Source organism: Leptonychotes weddellii, chromosome 3, assembly GCF_054177405.1.
Source record: "Leptonychotes weddellii isolate Sample4059 chromosome 3, ASM5417740v2, whole genome shotgun sequence".
Classification (NCBI taxonomy): domain Eukaryota; kingdom Metazoa; phylum Chordata; class Mammalia; order Carnivora; family Phocidae; genus Leptonychotes; species Leptonychotes weddellii.
The window spans coordinates 130300660-130321433 of NC_138371.1; the positions used below are offsets into that span (position 1 = coordinate 130300660).

At 35.7% G+C, this 20774-nt stretch overlaps 1 long non-coding RNA gene across 6 annotated transcripts in view; it reads right to left on the reverse strand.

Annotated features, from left to right (window-relative positions):
• LOC115940736 (uncharacterized) overlaps positions 1–20774 on the reverse strand; it is a 127298-nt gene that overhangs the window by 49762 nt on the left and 56762 nt on the right. For 4 of the 6 annotated variants that reach the window (XR_014143801.1, XR_014143800.1, XR_014143802.1 and 1 more), the window contains exons 3-5: positions 16343–16391; positions 15905–15994; positions 7900–8019 (exon numbers count right to left, since the gene is read on the reverse strand). This is a non-coding gene — a long non-coding RNA (uncharacterized LOC115940736). Of the gene's footprint in view, positions 1–6721; positions 8020–15904; positions 15995–16342; positions 16392–20654; positions 20769–20774 lie in introns of those variants that run through there. The other 2 variants (XR_004075469.2, XR_014143798.1) reach the window with 2 other exon arrangements.

A 20774-nucleotide genomic window follows, 5' to 3' on the forward strand; every position in this document is an offset into this window, starting at 1 on the left:
TGCTAACATTAGCGCCCATTTACCACCCGGTGTCCCCATAACCAGACATATATCTTCTTCTAAAAACATGTAGCCCTTTGAACTAGAGTTTGGTAAGTTGTTTTTTGCCTTTGTTGACAACGTCTAGATCCCTGGCTTGGTGGCATACTCTGTGTTCTGGTCCTAAAACTTGGTGTTCCACTTGGTTCTCAAAAATCTCTTGCCCAAGAACTAAAATCCCTTACTGAATATCTGCCATGGGCCTGAGGACTTACTCCTGACATAGCTCCCTCAATGTTACTTGCTACTTGGAAGCTAAATAGATTTGTCTTTTTGTACCCTGGGACTATTCTGTCAGCTCTAGGGAACATAGTTACCAATATGAGATCCTAACAAATTTGACTCTAAACTAACTTTCTTTGTCTCTCTTTCTTTCTTTTAAACAAGAGTAATGGAGACTCACATTTCTGGTTCTCTTCTCTACCCTCCTACAAATCCACACATGACCTCGGTTGTCCACCTTTTCCTTATCTCACTCCATGTCATCCTATCATGCTCATCTAGGTCTGTACTGTGACTGGGTTTTATTTTTTTCTAATTTGCTTTATATGGTGTACAAGATCATACAGGTAGAATCTGTATTCTATTTTACACACTATCTAAAATTAGACATTTCTTTCACTGACCAAATGCCACATGAATATCAGTATGTATAATGTCCCGTGAGGCACACCAGGATTGTTAAGTGTCAGAAGAGAGATGCCTATACTAAATTTGAGAAAAGACAGAAGAAAATTTCTGAAGCTTCTGGTGAAGCTGGTGGAGTAGAAGGGAACCCAATGCTTACCTCATCCCTTGAACACAGCTAGATAAATATGAAATCATTCTGAACATCCAAGAAATCAATCTGAGGACTGAAAGAACTGTACAACTAGAGAAAGAAAAGAGGCCACACTGTGGAAGGTAGGAGGTGCAGAGACATGATTTGGGGGAGAAAAGAATCATGGGTGCTGTGGTGGGGAGGGAGCCCTGATCACAGAGAGAGGAGAGAGGAGACAGAGTACAGTGCACAGGGGATTGCACAAGAAAAACATTTCTCCAAAACCATTGACTGGGAAAGTAAGAGGGGATGATCATCATGAACTTTTACAAGCAGCTGAGCTCAAAGACTGAAGTTTTAGAAGTCCATGCTGGCCAGTGCGGAGACCAGTAGGCACAGCAGTGCTCCTGTGGAGAAGGAGGGCAGGGGCCCATGAGCAGACAGCACTGTCGGAGGATGCCCTGGGTCAACTGGGAGACAGTTCCCCTTCTTGGAGTGCATTTGGGAGAGGTGGCACTGCCTCTCTGGGGACAAAAGAGCCTGGTGGGCACCACTGAGCTGCCCTGTTCATTAGCTTATGAGCAGAGACACCTGCTTAGGGCAGCTACCCTGGACACCAGATTTTTGCTGTGCTTTACTCTAAACTTCAAGTCCCTGAACATTCATGCAACTGCCCTTCTGAGATAAACCGGCACCAGCCCCAGCATTTCAAGACCCTCCCCCAGAGGATCAGTGTACCATGCTAGGTCCCTAAAATTTGGAGTTTTGAATCTCAGCCAGCATACCTGAGATAAAACATAGGTGCACTGGGCTGCCAGGTGGGCAGATGGCCTAGACACAGACAGGGTAAAGGTAGGGATATGAGCGATGGCTGGGACACATGAGGGGAGATTGTTTGCCCTTCTGTGAGGGCTTCCTGGACATTGGTGGATGCAAATTCCCCTCTCCATGGATAAGGGAGTGGGCTGGTGACATTTTTATCTCCCCACCCATCAGCACAGATAGAATTCACTGAGCAGCATAGAGCTCCACAGTGGAGTCTTAAGCAGCTTACATGAAGCTCTACTCCCCTGAACCCTGCAGATGCTTCTGTACTAGGGCAAGTGTGCTTGAGAGCCAGAGTAGCTGGCCCCTCCCCCAGAAGATCAGCACAAACCCCCCACAGGCACCAAGTCTACTGACCATAGAGTTCTGCAAAGCTCTAGTGGAAATAGCTCTAGTGGAAATAGCTCTAGTGGAAATAGGATCAGCTCTAGTGATCAGCCCTTTTTTAACAAGCAGACCAGAGCACACCTATTTAAAACTCACCACACACTGGACAAGGTCCAAACATTCCCCACTGCAGGCAAGAAGAAACTCTGCAGAGGACTGACCCCCTGAGGGAAAGAGCAGCCAAAACACAACAGCAGGGTGCACACAGCATACACCAGATATACTTCCTGAAGCACGAGGCCCTGGACAATATATGACCTCTTCTTAATAAAGTCATTACTCTCAGGAGCAAGAAATATAACAGGTTTTCCTTACGCACAGAAGAAGACAGAGACCTAGACAAAATCCCAAAAGGAGGAACTCATCCCAAAAGAAAGAACAAGAAAAGGTCATGGCCAGGGATCTAATCAAAAGAGATATAACTAATATACCTGATCCAGAATTTAAAACAACAATCATAAGAATACAAGCTGGACTTGATAAAAGCACAGAAGACACCAGGGAGTCCTGTACTGCAGAGATAAAAGACCTAAAAACTAGTCATGCTGAAATAAAAAATGCTATAACTGAGATGACAAAATGACTAGATGTAATGACCACAAGGATGGAAGAAGCAGAGGAATGATTAGGTGATATAAGATAAAATTATGGAAAATAAGCTGAAAAGAAGAGGAAAAGAAGAATATTACATCATGAATGGAGATTCAGGGAAATCAGCAACTCCATAAAGCATAGTAACATTCATATCATAGGAGTCCCAAAAGAAGAGAGGGAAAAAGGGGACAGAATGTTATTTGAGCAAACTATACTGAAAACTTCCCTAATCTGGGGAAGGAAACAGACATCCAAATCTAGGAGGCACAGAGAGCTCTCATAAAAATCAACAAAGGCAGGCCAACACTAAGACATATGGCAGTAAAATTTGCAAAATACAGAGATAAGGAAAGAATCCTGAAAGGAATCCCTCAATTAAAGGGAAGACAAATATGGTTAGCAGCAGACCTCTCCACAGAAACTTGGCAGGCCAGAAGAGATTGGCATGATATATTTAATGTGCTGAATGGTAAAAATTATGCAGCCAAGATTACTTTATCCAGCAAGGCTGTCATTCAGAATAGAAGGAGAGATAGAGTTTTCCAGACAAACAAAAACTAAAGGGCTTCGTAATCACTAAAACAGCCCTGCAAGGAATATTAAAGGGGACTCTTTGAGTGGAAAGGAAAGACCAAAAGTGACCAAGACTATAAAGGAACAGAAAACATCACCAGAAACACCAACTTTCCAGAAACACAATAGCACTAAATTCATATCTCTCATTAATCACTCTGAATGTAAATGGACTAAATGCTCCAATCTAAAAGACATAGGGTATCAGAATGGATTTAAAAAAAAACAAGACCCATCTACATGCTGCCTACAAGAGACTCATTTTAGAACTAAAGACACCTGCAGATTGAAAATGAGGGGATGAAGAACCATCTATCATGCTAATGGACATAAAAAGAAAGCCAGAGTAGCCACACTTATATCAAACAAAATAGAGTTTAAACCAAAGACTGTAACAAGAGATGAAGAAGGGCACTATATCATAAAAAGGGGCCTATCAAACAAGAAGATATAACAATTGTAAATATTTATGCCCTTAACTAGGGAGCACCCAAAAATATAAAACAATTAATAAACATAAAGAAACTCACTAATACTACAATAATAGTAGGGGATCTTAATACCCCACTTACAGCAATGGACAGATCATCTAAGTAGAAAATCAACAATGAGACAATGGCTTTGAATAACACACGGGACCAGATGGACTTAACAGATATATTCAGGACATTTCATCTTAAGCAAGAGAATACACATTCTTTTCAAGTGCACATGGGACATTCTTCAGAATAGATCACATATTGGGTCACAAATCAGGCCTCAACAAGTACAAAAAGATTGAGATCATACCATGCATATTTTCCAATCACAACGCTATGAAACCTGAAGTCAACCATAAGAAAAAAATTGGAAAAACCACAAATACATTGAGGTTTAAGAACATCCTACCAAAGAATCAATAGGTTAACCAGTAAATTAAGGGAGAAATAAAAAAATACATGGAAGCAAATGAAAATGAAAATACAATGATCCAAAACCTTTGGCATGCAGCAAAAACAAGTCCTAAGAGGGAAGTAAACAGGCCTACCTCAAGAAGCAAGAAAAGGACCTAAACAAGGAACAGCAAATGAACCTAAAGCCAGCAGAAAGAAGGGAAATAACAGAGATAAGAGCAGAAATAAATTACATAGAAACAACAACAAAGGGGCACCTGGGTGGCTTAGTCGTGAAGCGTCTGCCTTTGGCTCAGGTCATGATCCCAGGGTCCTGGGATCGAGCCCCGCATCAGGTTCCCTGCTCCGCGGGAAGCCTGCTTCTCCCTCTCCCACTCCCCCTGCTTGTGTTCCTGCTCTCACTATCTCTCTCTCTGTAAAATAAATAAAATCTTTAAAAAAAAAAAAAAAGAAACAACAACAAAAAGGAAGAACAGATCAGTGAAACTAGGAGCTGGTTCTTTGAATAAATTAATAAAATTGATAGATACCTCCTCAGACTTATCAAAAAGAAAAGAGAAAGGACCCAAATAAATAAAATCATGAATGAAAAGGAGAGATTACAACCAACATCACAGAAATACAAACAATTATAAGAGAATATTATGAAAAATTATATGCCAACAAATTGGACAATCTGGAAGAAATGGATAAATCCCTAAAAACATATAAACTACCAAAACTGAAACAGGAAGAAATAGAAAATTTGAACAGACCCATAACCAGCAAAGAAATATAATCAGTAATCAAAAATCTCCCAACAAACCGAAGTCTAGGGCCAGACAGTTCCCAGGGGAATTCTACCAAACATTTGATGAAGAGTTAATACTTATTCTTCTCACACTGTTCCAAAAAACAGAAATGGAAAGAAAACTTCCAAATGCCTTCTATGAGGACAGCATTACCTTGATTCCAAAACCAGAAAAAGACCCCTCTAAAATGGAGAACTACAGGCCAATATCCCTGATTAACATGAGTGCAAAAATTCTAAACAAGATACCAGCTAATCAACTCCAACAGTGTATTAAAAGAATCATCCACCACAATCAAGTGAAATTTATTCCTGGGCTGCAGGGGTGGTTCAATATTCACAAATCAATCAATGTGATACACCAAATTAATAAAAGAAAGAATAAGAACCATATGATCCTCTCAATAGATGTAGAAAAAGCACTTGACAAAGTACAGCATCCATTCTAGGTAACAACCCTCAACAACAAAGTAGGGATAGAAGGAACATCCTCAACATCATAAAGGCCTTATACAATAGACCCTCAGCTAATACAATAACTCCATGGGGAAAAACTGAGAGCTTGTCCTCTATGGTCAGGAACAAGACAGGAATGTCCACTCTCACCATTGTTATTTAACATCGTAGTGGAAGTCCTAGCCTCAGTAATCAACAACAAAAAGAAATAAAAGGCATCCAAATCATCAAGGAAGAAGTCAAACTTCCACTATTCATAGACAACATGGTACTCTATGTAGAAAACCCAAAAGGCTCCACCAGAATATTGCTGGAACTGATAAATAAATTCAGTAAAGTTGCAGGATACATAATCAATGTACAGAAATCTGTTGCATTTCTATAGACCAATAATGAAGCAGCAGAAAGAGAAATGAAGGAATCGATCCCATTTACAACTGTACCAAAATCCATAAGGTACCTAGAAATAAACCTAATCAAAGAGGTAAAGGATCTGTATTATGAAAACTATAGAACACTCATGAAATATTTGAAGGTTCTATGAAAACTACAGAACACTCATGAAATAATTTGAAAGTGACACAAAGAAATGGAAAAACATTCCATGGTCGTGGCTTGGAAGAACAAATATTGTTAAAATGTCTATACTACCCAAAGCAATCTTCACATTTAATGCAATCCCTATCAAAATAACACCAGCATTTTTCACAGAGCTATTGTAACTTCATCAAGATAAAAAGCTTCTGTACAGTGAAGGAAACAATAAAACTAAAAGGCAACCTGTGGGATGGGAAAAGATACTTGCAAATGACATATCTGATAAAGGGCTAGTATCCAAAAACTCTAAAGAAATTATAAAACTCAACACCCAAAAAGTAAATAATCCAGTTAAGAAATGGGCAGAAGACATGAACAGACCTTTTCCCAAGGAAGACATACAGATGATATAAAAGATACATGAAAAGATGTTAAACATCACTCATTATCAGGGAAATATAAACTAAAACCACAATGAGATACAATTTCACACTTGTCAGAATGGCTAAAATTAACAACAGAGGAAACAATAGACATTAGCAAGGATGAGGAGAAAGGGGAACACTTTTACACTTTTGGTAGGAATTCAAATTGGTGCAGCCACTCTGGAAAACAGTACGGAGGTTCCTCAAAAAGTTAAAAATAGAACTACCTTATGGATCCAGCAATTGCACTACAAGGTATTTACACAAAGGATACTCTTTATCTATATATATATATAGATATAGATATAGATGTATATGTGTATATATATATACACATAAATATTCCATTACATATATACATATATATACATATATAAATATATATATGTATATATATATATGTAATGAAATACATATATATATGTATATATGTAATGAAATATTTCTCAGCCATCAAAAAGAATGAAATCTTGCCATTTGCAATGACATGGGTGGAGCTAGAGAATATTATGCTAAGCGAAACAAGTCTGTTAGAGAAAGACAAATACCACATGATTTCACTCGTATGTGGAATTTAAGAAGCAAAACAGATGAACATAGGGTTGAAAGAAAAAGAAAAGAGAGGGAGGCAAACTAAAAGAGAGACTCTTACTTATAGAGAATAAACAGGATTGCTGGAGGGGAAGTGGGTGGGGTGATGGGCTCAATAAGTGATGGGTATTAAAGAGGGCACTTGGGATGAGCACTGGGTCTTATATGTAAGTGATGAATCACTAAATTCTACTCCTGAAACCAATATTATGCTATCTTATCTAACTAGAACTTAAATAAAAAACTTGAAACGTGGAAAAAAAAGAAGCAATTTTTTCCAAGTGGGTTTAAGAATGAGAACTAAACAATGTCTTCTGTAAGAACAGACATGTGTTCTCTATTTTATTTGCATTCTATTCCATATTCTTTGCAAAGGGTTGGGCAATGTTCTAGCTGAATAGTGAAAGAACAAAAGCTTCATGGGAAAGGTGGATATATTTTGTTGCTTAAAGCCAGACTGGGTTTTTATTCACATAGGTTTATCCCATTCAGTGGATGGAATGATGTCAATGAACAGAGAAAATACACCAGACATGTTCAGAACACAGAGAAGTCTCGTGTGGCTTATTCAAATCTGTTTCCTGAAGAGTTTCAGAGACACAGCCAAGTTGAAGATTTCAGTTAAGGGAGAAAATGGTGAAACATTAGGCCTAGAGATACCAATTTAGGAGTTTCCATAGAGCTGTAGTTTGAAGCAGAGATTGTTAAGATTGCGTATTTGTGTAAAGCACAGGAGAGAAAAGTCAAGGAATAAACCCTGGTAAATATGTGCATTTAGAAGGTGAGATAAAAAATAAGAAATCCTTAAAAACACAGATACATAAACTCCTGGGTCTAGTGAGTATCTTGAAGTCCCCTTCCTACATGAAGATATTGAGGTCAGGAGAGACTAAAGATCTTGATAGTTGTGATAACAAAATTTGTACACCAAATGAAGAAGAAAAAGGGAGCAACTGGAAATTAAGGAAGAGAATCAGAATGTTGCAATAAAACAGGGGTAAATGAGGAGCAGAGAAAATAAACACATACCTCTTTGAAGACATTTGATGATAAAGAAAGCAGGTAATTCCAAATTTTTTAAATGTCCTGTTTTATAGTGAAATATCAGTATTTCTTATTTTTCTTTGATCGATAACAACATGAAATACCCTTAAAAGAAATTGAAATAAATGTTTTAATTATAAAATAATGCATTTAAAGTCAAATACTACCTCTGCATACTGCCTCCTACCTTGATCTTTAATATTTCAATTAGTTAAACTATTGTAAGTAAATCAATGAGTAGGCATCAGGAATTATTGATTGAAGAAAGAAAAGAAGTTGGCAGACAATTTAGTTACCAGTAAAAAGGCATCAAGAACATATCTGTACTTTGAAATAATGTGTTCTATTATAAATTTATATAATTAGAGAAGTTTGCAAGGCAAATTTTAAAAAAGGTTTGATAAGATAAAAATAACTGCAAAATGTAACTTAAAGCATTTCCTAAATGCTTTAATAAGGATAATATTATTTTATCAAATTTATGGGGATTATTCAAGTTAGGTATTATATACTCTTTAAAAAACTCCAATTTGCTTCCTCTCAAAAACAAATGAAAACAAACAAACAAATCTTAGATTTTCTAATCCATACCAGGAGGGGATTTCTAATGGTGGCCAGAATCTTCAGAATATGTACCTCATATTTATTATATGACAGACATAGTGCTAGGGGATTTCTCAAGTGTAATCTTATTAAAGCCCCATAACGGCCCTGCGGCAAGTATTTGTGTTTTCCACGTGAAGAAGCCCTGTTTAAATATTTGAGCTAGCAAGTGACAAAAATGGTTCGATCAGGGATGATGTCTCATAATTGACATTTTGTCTCATTCACTAACACATGCAAGTATTTATTTATTTAATCATTATTCAATAAATCATATATCATTCAATAAATGCTTATTAAGCATCAGTTGTGTGCCAGTAGGCACTGTCATGTTAGATTCATACAAAGGTTTATGAAATATATTTTAGTAATTCTAATAAGCTGATCTGTCTGCACCTCCTGATTCTACAATTTTCCATGATTAATTTTTCTTGGTTGGGAAGTACTGATCAAGAAGATTAAGCATTGTATCCAAGGATGGCACTGTTCTGTTCAATTTGGCTTTACAAATAACTATGTGTCAAGCAGATTTTTAGGGGCAATGCTTGTAGAGGTGAGAAAATGTAACATTGTCTCTGTTCTTTTATAATTACAGTCTAGTGGGGAACAAAGATGATAAATAAGTAACTACTAGTGTGATGAGTATTATGAAGGAAGAATTACAATGTGCAGTGGGAGAATCTGATCAGACTCAAATGCTTTCCTACAGGAAACTTGACAACAAGAGGACAATGAGAAGAATATTTTTATGGAGATAACTATGGTTTCATTTTCAGGAGCAATATCTCTTGATTACTCTTTTAGGACATTAAATAGAAAAGCAGTATCTTGCTTTAGTCCCCACAACTGCTAAAATTTATTCTTTTAGTAATTCTACTTGGAACAATGCTGAGAACACAGAACAATACAGAATATTCTCATAAGAATATTCCATTTCAGGTTAAGAAACTATCTATATGAGCTTACACGGCATCTAGTAGCTCACAGTACAACTTCTAAATTGAAACACTAAAATATATTATTTAAAAGGATTTTAGAAGGTAAGAGCAATCATAAAAACAAACAAATACAAAACAGAGTGATATAAAATCTAGTGACATGTCTGGAAAGAATTGAAATTAACTTCAAGACCTATGGAGAGGTCTTGTTACAGCCATGCTGGGATTGATACTCAGGCCTGGGTATACGAAGATAACAGGAGACTTGGTATGTACCCTTACAGAATTTAGGATTTATGGGTGAGAGAGACATTAATATAAACCACTATAGTAATGAGTGAAAAATTACAACCCTGAAAAACACAATTATGTGATCAAACTTGTGTTAAAATATTCTGTGTGTGTATTATAAATCTACACAAAATGAAATGAAAAAATGCACAAAACAATTATGAAATGCATTTCTGTGTAATTTGTGTAATTAGAAAATAAACACAAAAGTAGGGCATAAAACAGGATATAGTGTAAAATTTCTGTTTTCTTTTTATGTACACATAGGCATATCCAAAAGACTTAAAGATAAAAAAGAACACATATATTATCTGTGAATGGTAGGATTATGATGATTTCTAGTTTCTTCTTTCTTTTCTACATATTCTAAAATATCCGCCATAAGCATACATTGCCCTTAGAGCAAATTTATCAAAAACATTAAAATAACCTATATTAGTGAATTTGGGGGAGACATTTTGCATGCAAAATGTTAAGTCATGATAGTTTAGTTTGGTAAAATAGAAAACTTGTTTTTGTTGGTTGCTGTTATGCAAGGCTATTGCAGTGTTGTCGATTTTCCTTTTAATCTCTAGTGTTGTTATGTCTTTTTTCTCTCTCAATAGGTATTGTTAATACATTACAAATGAAATAATACCTTTCAAGATGGCTAGCTCAATTCTTGATGCACTGCCACAGTGTGGTAAATTTCCTTTCTACCTACTTTCATTTTATTTATTTGCTTATTTAAAAAGACGTTTTCATTTTGGATTTAGTTTTAGATTCATAGGAAAGTTGCAAAAATAGTACACAATTCTCTTCCAGTTTCCCCATTATTCACATTAAGATGTCATCTAACTTCGCTTTACTTATTCAAACCCTAAAATCCCTTGTTCTCTTCAAAGAAATATCTTCTTAACAGACATATTAAATTCTTGCATATGATTTTTCAATATGAAAACTAATCCTGGTAACATTTTTCAAAATGTAAATGTAAAGAAAGGTAAAGAAATATGATTTCTTTGGAATTATAAACTTTATATATGATTCAATCAATATTATGAAAATGAATAATTTCATACTGTGAAATGTTACGTTTAAAGGAAGAACAGGGGAAAAAAACTACATTGCTCATTTTCAACTACTGGCAATGTTTGCCAAATACCACATACTTCATATTTGCCACTGTCTGTATCATACCTTTCAGTGACATTGCTCAAAACATACTGGATAGGAGGCTTTAATAACCCAAGTTTTATCTTTGTGTACAGCTTATAATTTAAATATATAGCAATAAATTAAAAAAACATATATTTGTTGTATTTCTAGAGGACAGATATTATACCATGCAGTATTTCTGACACTTTTTTTTAAGCCCAGAAATATGCTGGATGAAGCAAATAGGAAGTTCTGATAAGCACGTGTAAAGAGATCTTAAATTTTATATTGACTCATTTGTTAGTAACAACATGTGCAGAATGAATCAATAAGCCATCTATTTTTGCTTTAGTTTAGAAAAGTCTAGGAGGAAAAGTTATAAAAGTTGCATCCATTGCATGTGTTTGTTTTGATTGTTAAAGAACTAAATTAAGTAAAGTTGCATGTATTCAAGATTTCATTGGGATTTTTAAGCTTGGTAATCATTCTACAATGCAGAAAGCAGCCCTGATGGCATCAGATTAAGAATCCAACTTGGTTATTTTTGTTTGGGTACTTATTTACAGATAATAATAGTATTACGGTCATAGAATTACGTATCTGTAATGGATCATACAAACTATTCCAAGTCTTCACTTGCGAGAGATAGAGTTAGGGGTGCTAAACATTATTGAAGATCCATTCTGGATACTCCTGTTCCCCAACAGAGTATCAATAGAGTATGCTTTTCACTAAATAGTATGTATATTTAAAATGCATTGGCCCTATGTAATGTCAAATTTATTGGAACAAAAAAAAATCCATTTCCCTCTTTGTTCCTATTTTTTCACCAAGCCAAAAATAACTGTAATCAGATTTTCTTTTTTACACTTTTGTCAAATATTCAAAATACAGGGTAGCATTTTTAAAACCTAGAAATGCCATAAATAGTGGTTTTCCTATGGATTTTCTTCCTTCTCAATTCAAATGATTTCATTTTGTATACGCAATTTTCTTTTCTGTCTAAATTCATTTTGAGTTGTGTCTTCATTGGTCCACCTGTCCTCTCTGACGTGCTTATTTAATTAATTTATTTATTTAGAGAGTGGGGGGAGGGGCACAGAAGAGGGAGAGAGAGAAATCCAAATGGACTCCATGCAGGGCATGGAGCCTGACACGAGGCTTGATCCCACCACCCTGAGATCATGACCTGAGCTGAAATCAAGAGTCAGATGCTTAGCCAACTGAGCCATCCAGGCGCCCCTGACCTGCTTATTTTCTTTGCCAAATAATTACACCTCATTCAGCTTAGGTAATTGGTGGACGGTCAATTACTAATAGGTAACTTAAAATAACTTGAGTATTTTCAATATATTTGAGGTCTTAATTGAAACTGTGTTCAATAAACATTCTTAAAAAGTATTCATACTCTAGATAGCCTAAATTAAAGACAAACTACGTATAATTTTTGGGAAAAGTAACTAAAGTGAAAGCATAAGCATAAGTGGACTAAGCATAAGTTGTTCAACTGGAACCCATGCTGCTTTTTTAGGATGGTATAAGTTGAGTTCATGGTGGATTGGGTTAAGCTGCCTTAAGTCTGGTCCTGCGTTTTAAATGTGACTTAACATAATAGGAAGTAAATGTTTTCTGCTTTGTGCTTTTAAGTTTGTAAGGATTGGAAGATATCAGTGGACTTGTAGGGGAAAGAATCACCAAGCATAGCAGATCCAGGCCTCTAGACAGAAAGGCTGGAGCCACTATAATCTGCCTGGAGACTAAAAGGAGGAAAAATATTGTCCTTCCTCTGCTCATATAGGCCCTCACTGCGAGGTGAAGGAGCATCTCATGTGCACACTTGCACTTAACAGGCCTTACCCTTATATGGTCTGTTGCTAGGAATAACAATAAACAGTAGCTCATTACACAAGGTGCTGTCTGATTATGTGAGGAGCTACTCTGGCTTATTAAAAACAAAATACTGAAAGCCTAAAAGAAAACACGACTGAAACTAAAAGCAAACAACGGTGCATTTTACTTTAGATATATTGATCTACAAAAGACTGACATACTTAATGAATATCCTTAATGATTTTAGAGTGGGGCAAATTATCTCTGAAAGTAACATGGCTTAAAAAGACGGTGTGATCTGGCACCCAGTGAAATCCAATATTCTTGTAAGCAACACTAGTCACCATGTTACAACTCTCTGGGAGCAAGAAAGCTACAAAATCAGGAAGGGAAATAAAACTACTTTGTTTTAGCCATAGTTTCCAAGTCAACTAAAATACTTCCAGGGTGCCATGAAAATATTTCCCAAACTAATCTAATCCTGGTCTTAGTAATTACTTTCACCCTTTCAGGCAAAATGCAGATGACAGAAAACAGCAAATTATTTTTAGGGGGGATTTAATAGGGATGAGGTATTCTATTCAAAGAAAATTTTCATTATTTTAAATCATAACGTCTTGAGACTTTATTTTCAGGAAACTTTCCAAATACTTAAGGTATGATTGAGCTACAAAAAGGTTAAGTTAAAAGGAAGATAAATCAGTCAAATTTTTGAGATTGGGGTTATGTGAATGGTCTACAGAGGTTCAAAGAATTTGAAAGTGGGCAGAAAAAAAATGCCATGAAGATACAGAAATACTTGATACACATTAAAGACAAAGACATTAAATTTGGATAAAACAAACCAAGAAAGGTTTTGAGCATTAGAAATAAAAATTAAGGGATTTCTGGTAGGTAACAATAATTTAGTGTATTTCTGGACACAACAGATCATGAACTAGATGTGATTTGTATCCTTCCAGAGATATAACTGGCCAAATAATTTTCTGCAAAGGAAAAAAAAAAAAAGAATCCAAAAACATTAAAATACATTAATGAACATCTTAGAATCATGTCAGTTCTATTTGCAAAATGAAAGGCTATCAGACATACTTTTCTTGAAAGCCCTAATCTCTATTTTGGCATTGTCCAGGTTCTGCAAGAACACAGTTTAGATCACTTGCTATGGTAAAGGACTTTCAGCAGAACTCTGTCAATCCCAGGGGAGATCTTACATATCAATCTTTATTCCAATAGAAGTATTGAATTATTCCTATTATAGAGTTATACCTATAGAAAATTGAAGGTGAAAGAAAATTTAGTACAAATGCTCAGCCACTTTGGGGTTGCCTGGGTGGCTAAGTCTGTTGGGCATCTGCCTTCCACTCCAGTGGTGATCCCAGGGTCCTGGGAGAGAGCCCCACGTCGGACTCCCTGATCAGGGGGACGTCTTTTTCTCCCTCTCCCTTTGCCCCTCCCCCTCCACTCGTGCTCTGTCTCTTGCTTTCTCTCTCTCAAATAAATAAAGTAAAATCTTTAACAAACAAACAAACAAATGCTCAGACATTTCAATTTACATATAGGAAAACAAATACCAGAAAGAAAAAGAAATATTTCAATAGGAGAACTTACTTAATCTTCAAAGAAATCTTATGGAATTTATATTATTGCCCTACGGATAAAAATATAAGGTTCAAAGTGTTTAAAGAATTTGCCATAAGTTTCTCAGCCAGATGTCAGTGGATTTCAAATTCAAACATTATAATGGAGTATTTAATTCTCAATACCACACCAATATGAGAAAATGTGGTGGACATAAGGCTAAACTCTCCTGATTCAGTTTCAGTAATTTTCAGAGCCTAGACAGGGGGATGTTTATTGCAGTAGATTAAGAAATATAATACATATAAATAACATATACTTATATATATCATAAAATAAAACAATTTATTTCAATTTTCCTCCTATCCCTACTTTGTCTCATATTCTTACCTAGTGAAGAGATAGAAAAAAAATACAAAAATTTAACGTAGAATCATAAATAAAGAATAAGCTATGTTGTAGTAGGATGTTAATTTTTGATTACAAATAACATCTGAGAGAATTTTTAATTAAAATCCATTGTAATGGCTAATGGAGCCATGGGAAGGAGAGACTGTGAAGACAGGCAGTAAATTGGAGGAGAAGGTGGTGTGTTTTGCAGGAGAACTGTGTTCCTATTCAAGTTTTCCCTTTAACTTGTTCTATGACTTTAAGTAATTATGGAGGACCAATCCAATGCAATACCTAAGGATGTTCATCTCTTGTGTTTATGCCTTTGGGTAATCCTCTGTCTTTGAGTGTGGGGGGAACCTGTGACTTGCTTCTAACTAACCGTATCTGCCAAACGTGATGGGATGTTACAGTATATAAGACTTGATCTTAGCAGACTGAAGCAAGAGACGCTCCCTGTGGTTCAATAAACGAAGTAGCCGTGTTGGAGAATCCCATGTGACAGAGAGCTGCAGACAGCCTCTAAGAACAGCGAAAAGCCAGTGTCCTAGGAATATAACTATGAGAAAATGAATTCTGTCAACAACTTGAAAGAGTTTGGAAGCAGAGTCTTCTCCAGTATAGCTTCTAGAGGAGAAAGTACCCTGTGACACTTTGAGTAGGGAGGAACCAGCCCCTGTGCCTTCACTCCTGACTCACCAAGACCGTGATACACAAAACATTTGTGGTAATCTGTTACGCAGCAATAGAACACTAACATAATGGCTTACCTTAATTTCTTTGGGACTGAGTTGAAAAATTAAATATATTTTGAATACTTTTTTTTTCTAAATTTTTTCTTGGTTGTAGGAATCTGGAATTTAAAGATTGTAACCTGAAAAGTCAATGCTCTCATGTAAGCAAGATTGTGAGCCTGAAATATAAACCCATGAAAGCATATATGGTGTAAGGACCATTAAAAAGGGCTGAAGTTTAACTCTGTGTTACCTCCTGTATGGGTTTCCTGGTGTAGCGACCTCTTTAAGTAGTCTGAACCATTTCACTTTGAGCCAGTAGGCAGATTTCATAAGTAAAAAACAGCTATCCATTATCCCTGCACTTTGGGAAAGTGTCCCACAGACCTTGGGGAGATATCTGATTGTTCTGGCAAATGATCCTCCTAAAACTGACAGAATACTGGATCCTTAAATACAGAGTTAAATGCATTTAACTGTCTTTACCTCGTGTGATTCCTCTACTTAAAATAAATTCAGTTTTCAAGTTCTAGGGTGGGTAGTGGTGCTTGTAGATTTGTTCAGGTTTCCTTAATGCTGTAAAACAAGCACAATAATAATTATACATAAAAAACCCTAAGAAGAGACTGTATTCTGCTTTTACAATGACTTCCTCCTACCAGGCTCACAAAGCTGAATTTCAATTTATTTATTTATTTTTTTAGACTTAGGCCAGATAACAAATCCAGAACATGCAGTTTTAATTTAAAGAATTCTCCCTCCATGCTTACTATTTGGTCTATTGTTTAAAAACCTTGGACTAGAATGTGTTTTCCTACAATTAGGAATGATTCTGTGCAAAGCAAGGACACACAAAATACCAGCGTGCTGCTTTATGGCTACCGTTTTGTATCTTTATTAATTATATTTTAATAACAAATATACCTTGTTTGTATTTTGATAACCTGAAATACTTCGGTTGCCTCATCATCTCCTAGAGAAAAAAGTAAAGAAAAAAACTTATAAAACATTTTGTAGCTGAGAAATGTGAGCTACTCTATAAAAATTTCTGTTAAACATACATGAAACATAAGCATTTACTCATTTTACATTTCTTTATTTTCAAATAGGTATGTTAATTTAATAAAGATGTCACTAGGTCATTAAAAATTGTCTGTCTTCTCTGCATTCTTGCCTTTTCTATTCTGCCCTCTTTTATTTTGCCATTCTCCCTCCAAACACATTGGGCCTGAGTTCTTATAAAATGCATGTAATTTAAACTTTTGCTTCTCTTTAATAGCTCTTCAGGGATGTTGGAGAAAAGCAAAGTTTTATACATATTAAAACTAAAATGTGAACTACCAGTTTGGAATACAGACAAGAGTTGGTAGAGTTATGCGACGGTAGAAAATGGGTTTCCTTCCTGAAAGTTTAATTTGGTGGTATTTTCTGTAAGGTGCCCGGAGCACTTGTTAACATTCGTAACATGCTAACGAGATTTATTTTTCATAGAGAATATAAATTGGGCAGGAGAAAGCTTTGGGAATGAACAACAGGCTGGTATGGAGAAATGCAGGAATATGGTTCTACCTACTGCCCTTCCTTTTTCAAACACATATGCACACCATTAAGCCTGAGCCCTGCTTTCATTTTCTCTCTTTGCTTTTTTTCCTTCTCTTTGCTTTTTATTTCTCTATCTCCCTTGCAGTTTCCATTTGCATTCCTTTCTCCCGAGGCCTTTTAGTATACAGTTCAAAATTGTACATTTCTGTCCATTCTAACACCCCTGGTAGTGTCTTTTTTTTTTTTAATTCAACATATTTAAAATGATCAACATATACTATAATTCCTTAAAACTTGAATTTGGTGTCTCTAACAATTTGAATTATACTTTAAGCACAAATATTTCATCAAAATATATTTGTCATTTTATTTTTAGATGTTTATTATATGAAGTGTGTATGTGTTGAGTAAGATTAAAACAGAGAATCCTGATTACCATTACTTGATATTTCAATTACAAATCTCACCTAATTACAAAATTAACATCATAAACATTGTATGTTTAATATCGGTGTATGCCACGCGTTATTTTTATGTCATTGTATATTTATGAAATTTAGTGAACTTTGTTGAGTGCAGTCTTGGCAAAGCGCTAGTCACTGATCTGTCCTGATCAAGTCAAAGAATATCCTCAGATTCTGAAACAGTCTTAGAGCTGAGAAGAGAATTCAGTTAGATCTGAATCTCATTTTTATCTCCAGTTTCACATCATTGCTAGAACTCAGCTTCATTTTCAGAAATTACATAAAAGAAACCCAATTTAATGAAGGAGACTTTATAGAACCATGGACTCAAACATGAATTCTAGTTTTTATATTTTGCTTATGGTCTCAGGAACACATTCACTTATTCCTGAAATTCCTATTTTACAGGAAGCTTTTAGTGGACATAGCATATTTTCAGCTGCTTAGGAAGCTAACATTCAGAAGATGCAGAAACTTGTGGCGCCTGGGTGGCTCAGTCGGTTAAGTGTCTGCCTTCGGCTCAGGTCATGAACCCAGGGTCCTGGGATCGAGCCCCGCATCGGGCTCCCTGCTCAGCGGGGAGCCTGCTTCTCCCTCTCCCTCTGCTGTTTCCCCTGCTTGTGCCCTCGCTGTCAAATAAATGAGTTAAATCTTCAAAAAAAAGCTCTCTCTTTAAAAAAAAAAAAATGCAGATACTTTATAATTGAGACACTTCCTGAGATTTGTACTTCAAAACATAGCCACACAAAATAAAGCACATTTTACAATCACTAACCACTTTTGAAATTGAGAATTCATTTTCTGGCAAGAGCTGTGTAATTTTTAAAAATCTATTATTTCTTCAAACTCAGGGCAGTACAGCAAAGAGAAATAAGAACAGTTTTACAGCACCATCTGTTTAATACACATGTTCAGTATCAATCTAAATATCTGGATTTCTGTAAACAATAGAACAAAGTTTCTTTTTATTCTCTGGAAAAAATTTGTTTGTATCTATCACTGTTGATCTTTTCCCTTCAATTTCAAAATGATGTTCACTGAAGAAACCAGGACTTTTGTAACAGGAAAAAGAAAAAAACAATGTTTACATTAATTCCCATTTCACAGAGGCCAGATCATGGACCCTGAATCAGGCTGCCTGGATTATAAACTCAACTCCAGCCCTTACAAAATATCTAAATTTAGAGAAATTACTACATGAGCCTTAGGTTCGTCCCCTATAAAATGGAGTTGATAACAGTGCATAAATAACAATTATTTTGAGATAGACGTAGACTTTTTCATTTACTGTGAGTACCACACTCCCTGGCATACCATAAAATCCAACAAGTATTACTAACATCATTATTTTTCTTTAAGGATTTATTTTAGAGAGAGAGAGAGACACCATGTGAGCAGGGGGAGGAGCAGAGGGAGAGAATCTCCAGCAGATTCCAGCAGACGCTCTGCTGAGCGGGGAGCCCAACCCTGGGGCTCGATCTCACAGCTCTGAGACCACGGCCTGAGCCAAAATCAAGAGTCAGACACTTAATCAACTGAGCCACCCAGGTGCCCCACTAATATCATTATTATTAAAATCAAATTATTTTTTAAAAAAATTACATACCATTTTGTGAAGATTTTATGATGTCATTTTCATTTTTTTCATGTGAAAGTGAAAAAATACATTATAATATTTAGGCTTACTGATAAATATGGTAGTAATTAAGTATCCACGGATATACATTGAAGTTAAAGCAAAAATCAATAAGTATTAGAATTTCCCATTTTTCCTTACACATATAAATACTTAAAGAGAATCTTAAAGGTCCAGGCCTGTGTATCCCATAATGAAACAAGAAGGATTTCTAACTGTTCACATTTTAACCCACTAAAGAAAGCAAATAAATACATGTAGATATGCATACAAATGAAAATGTAATTATAGATATTTCTCAACCTGCACAATATTTGAGTTCATTTTTCCTCCACTTGTCTTCTTCAGTATCCAACAAAATATATCTATTACAACACACCCACTAGTTTACTTGTGCTAGCATCCCATTTCGAGAGACTCTCAGAGTACCATCATAAAGTAAATGGCAGGTATTTATTAACTGTATTCGGATGCCAACAAACAAATATCATCCACTAAATAATTGAAAAGAGGAAAATAGGTAAAAGAATGTGGAAAAGAAGGTAACTATCAAAAAAAAAAAGAAAAGAAAAAAGGTAACTATCATTCCAAGGTACTTTTTAGAAATAAGGAAGGATCTAAGGAATATAAAGTTTTTATAATTTAAAGTACATGGGACAATCAATGAAGAAACCAGTATCTGAAAAGCATGCTAGTACTTTATCATTCTTTATTAAGAAATTATTGCAATGCTGTCCATAAATAGTGATATCAAATGAATCATTTCACATTTTATAATTATAAAAACACTTAATTTGGGTTTTAATAGGCTAAAGTACATAAAGAAATATCAGTGTTTTAAATTTTGTGAGTAAATAGTAGCCTAGATTTTTGGAGCTCATCAAACAAAAGAGCTATACTTTCTTGTGTCACTTAGCCTCTGTGCCTTAGTTTCATTATGCATAAAGAATTGGATAAGCTCATACTTAATGCTCTTTCCATTGCCAAATTTATAATTCTACAGGTTGTTTTAAAATAAGCAGGAGTATATTTTTATATCTAATATGTTCTTTTTAAAATTTAATTAAGAAATATATGCTTTTCCTATAGTTAAGTCTCTCAAGGTTTTTCTCCCTCTCTGATGACTTCCCATTGTTTTCCCTCCCTTTCCCTACAATCCTCTGCCCTGTTTCTTATATTCCACATATGAGTGAAACCATATGATAATTGTCGTTCTCTGATTGACCTATTTCGCTCAGCATAAAGGGGAGGTGGGTGGGGGGATGGGGTAATTGAGGGTTGGGCATTAGGAGGGCAGGTGATGTGATGAGCACTGGGTACGCAACTGATAAATTATTGAACACTATATCTGAAACAGATGTACTATAAGTTGGCTAACTGAATTTAAATTAAAAAAGAAAGTATGAAAACAAAAAGAAATATAGGCGCTTTTTTTTTGCCTTACCCAGAGAGGAGTCCATACAGTGTTATTCTGAGTTTCTGTCCTTACTTAAAGGTAAATTTTCACCATGTCTAGAGCCCTTGATGTCCTACAAGTGAAGGAGGGGATCTCCTTAAATTTCTTACAGCAGGAATCCACTTAGACGGCACCAACCTTGACTTCCAAACGGATCGGTACATCTACAAAAGGAAAATGGCGTCTACACCATAAATCTGAAGACAGCCTGGGAGAAGCTCTGCTGGCAGCTCGCGCCCTTGTTGCCACTGAAAACCC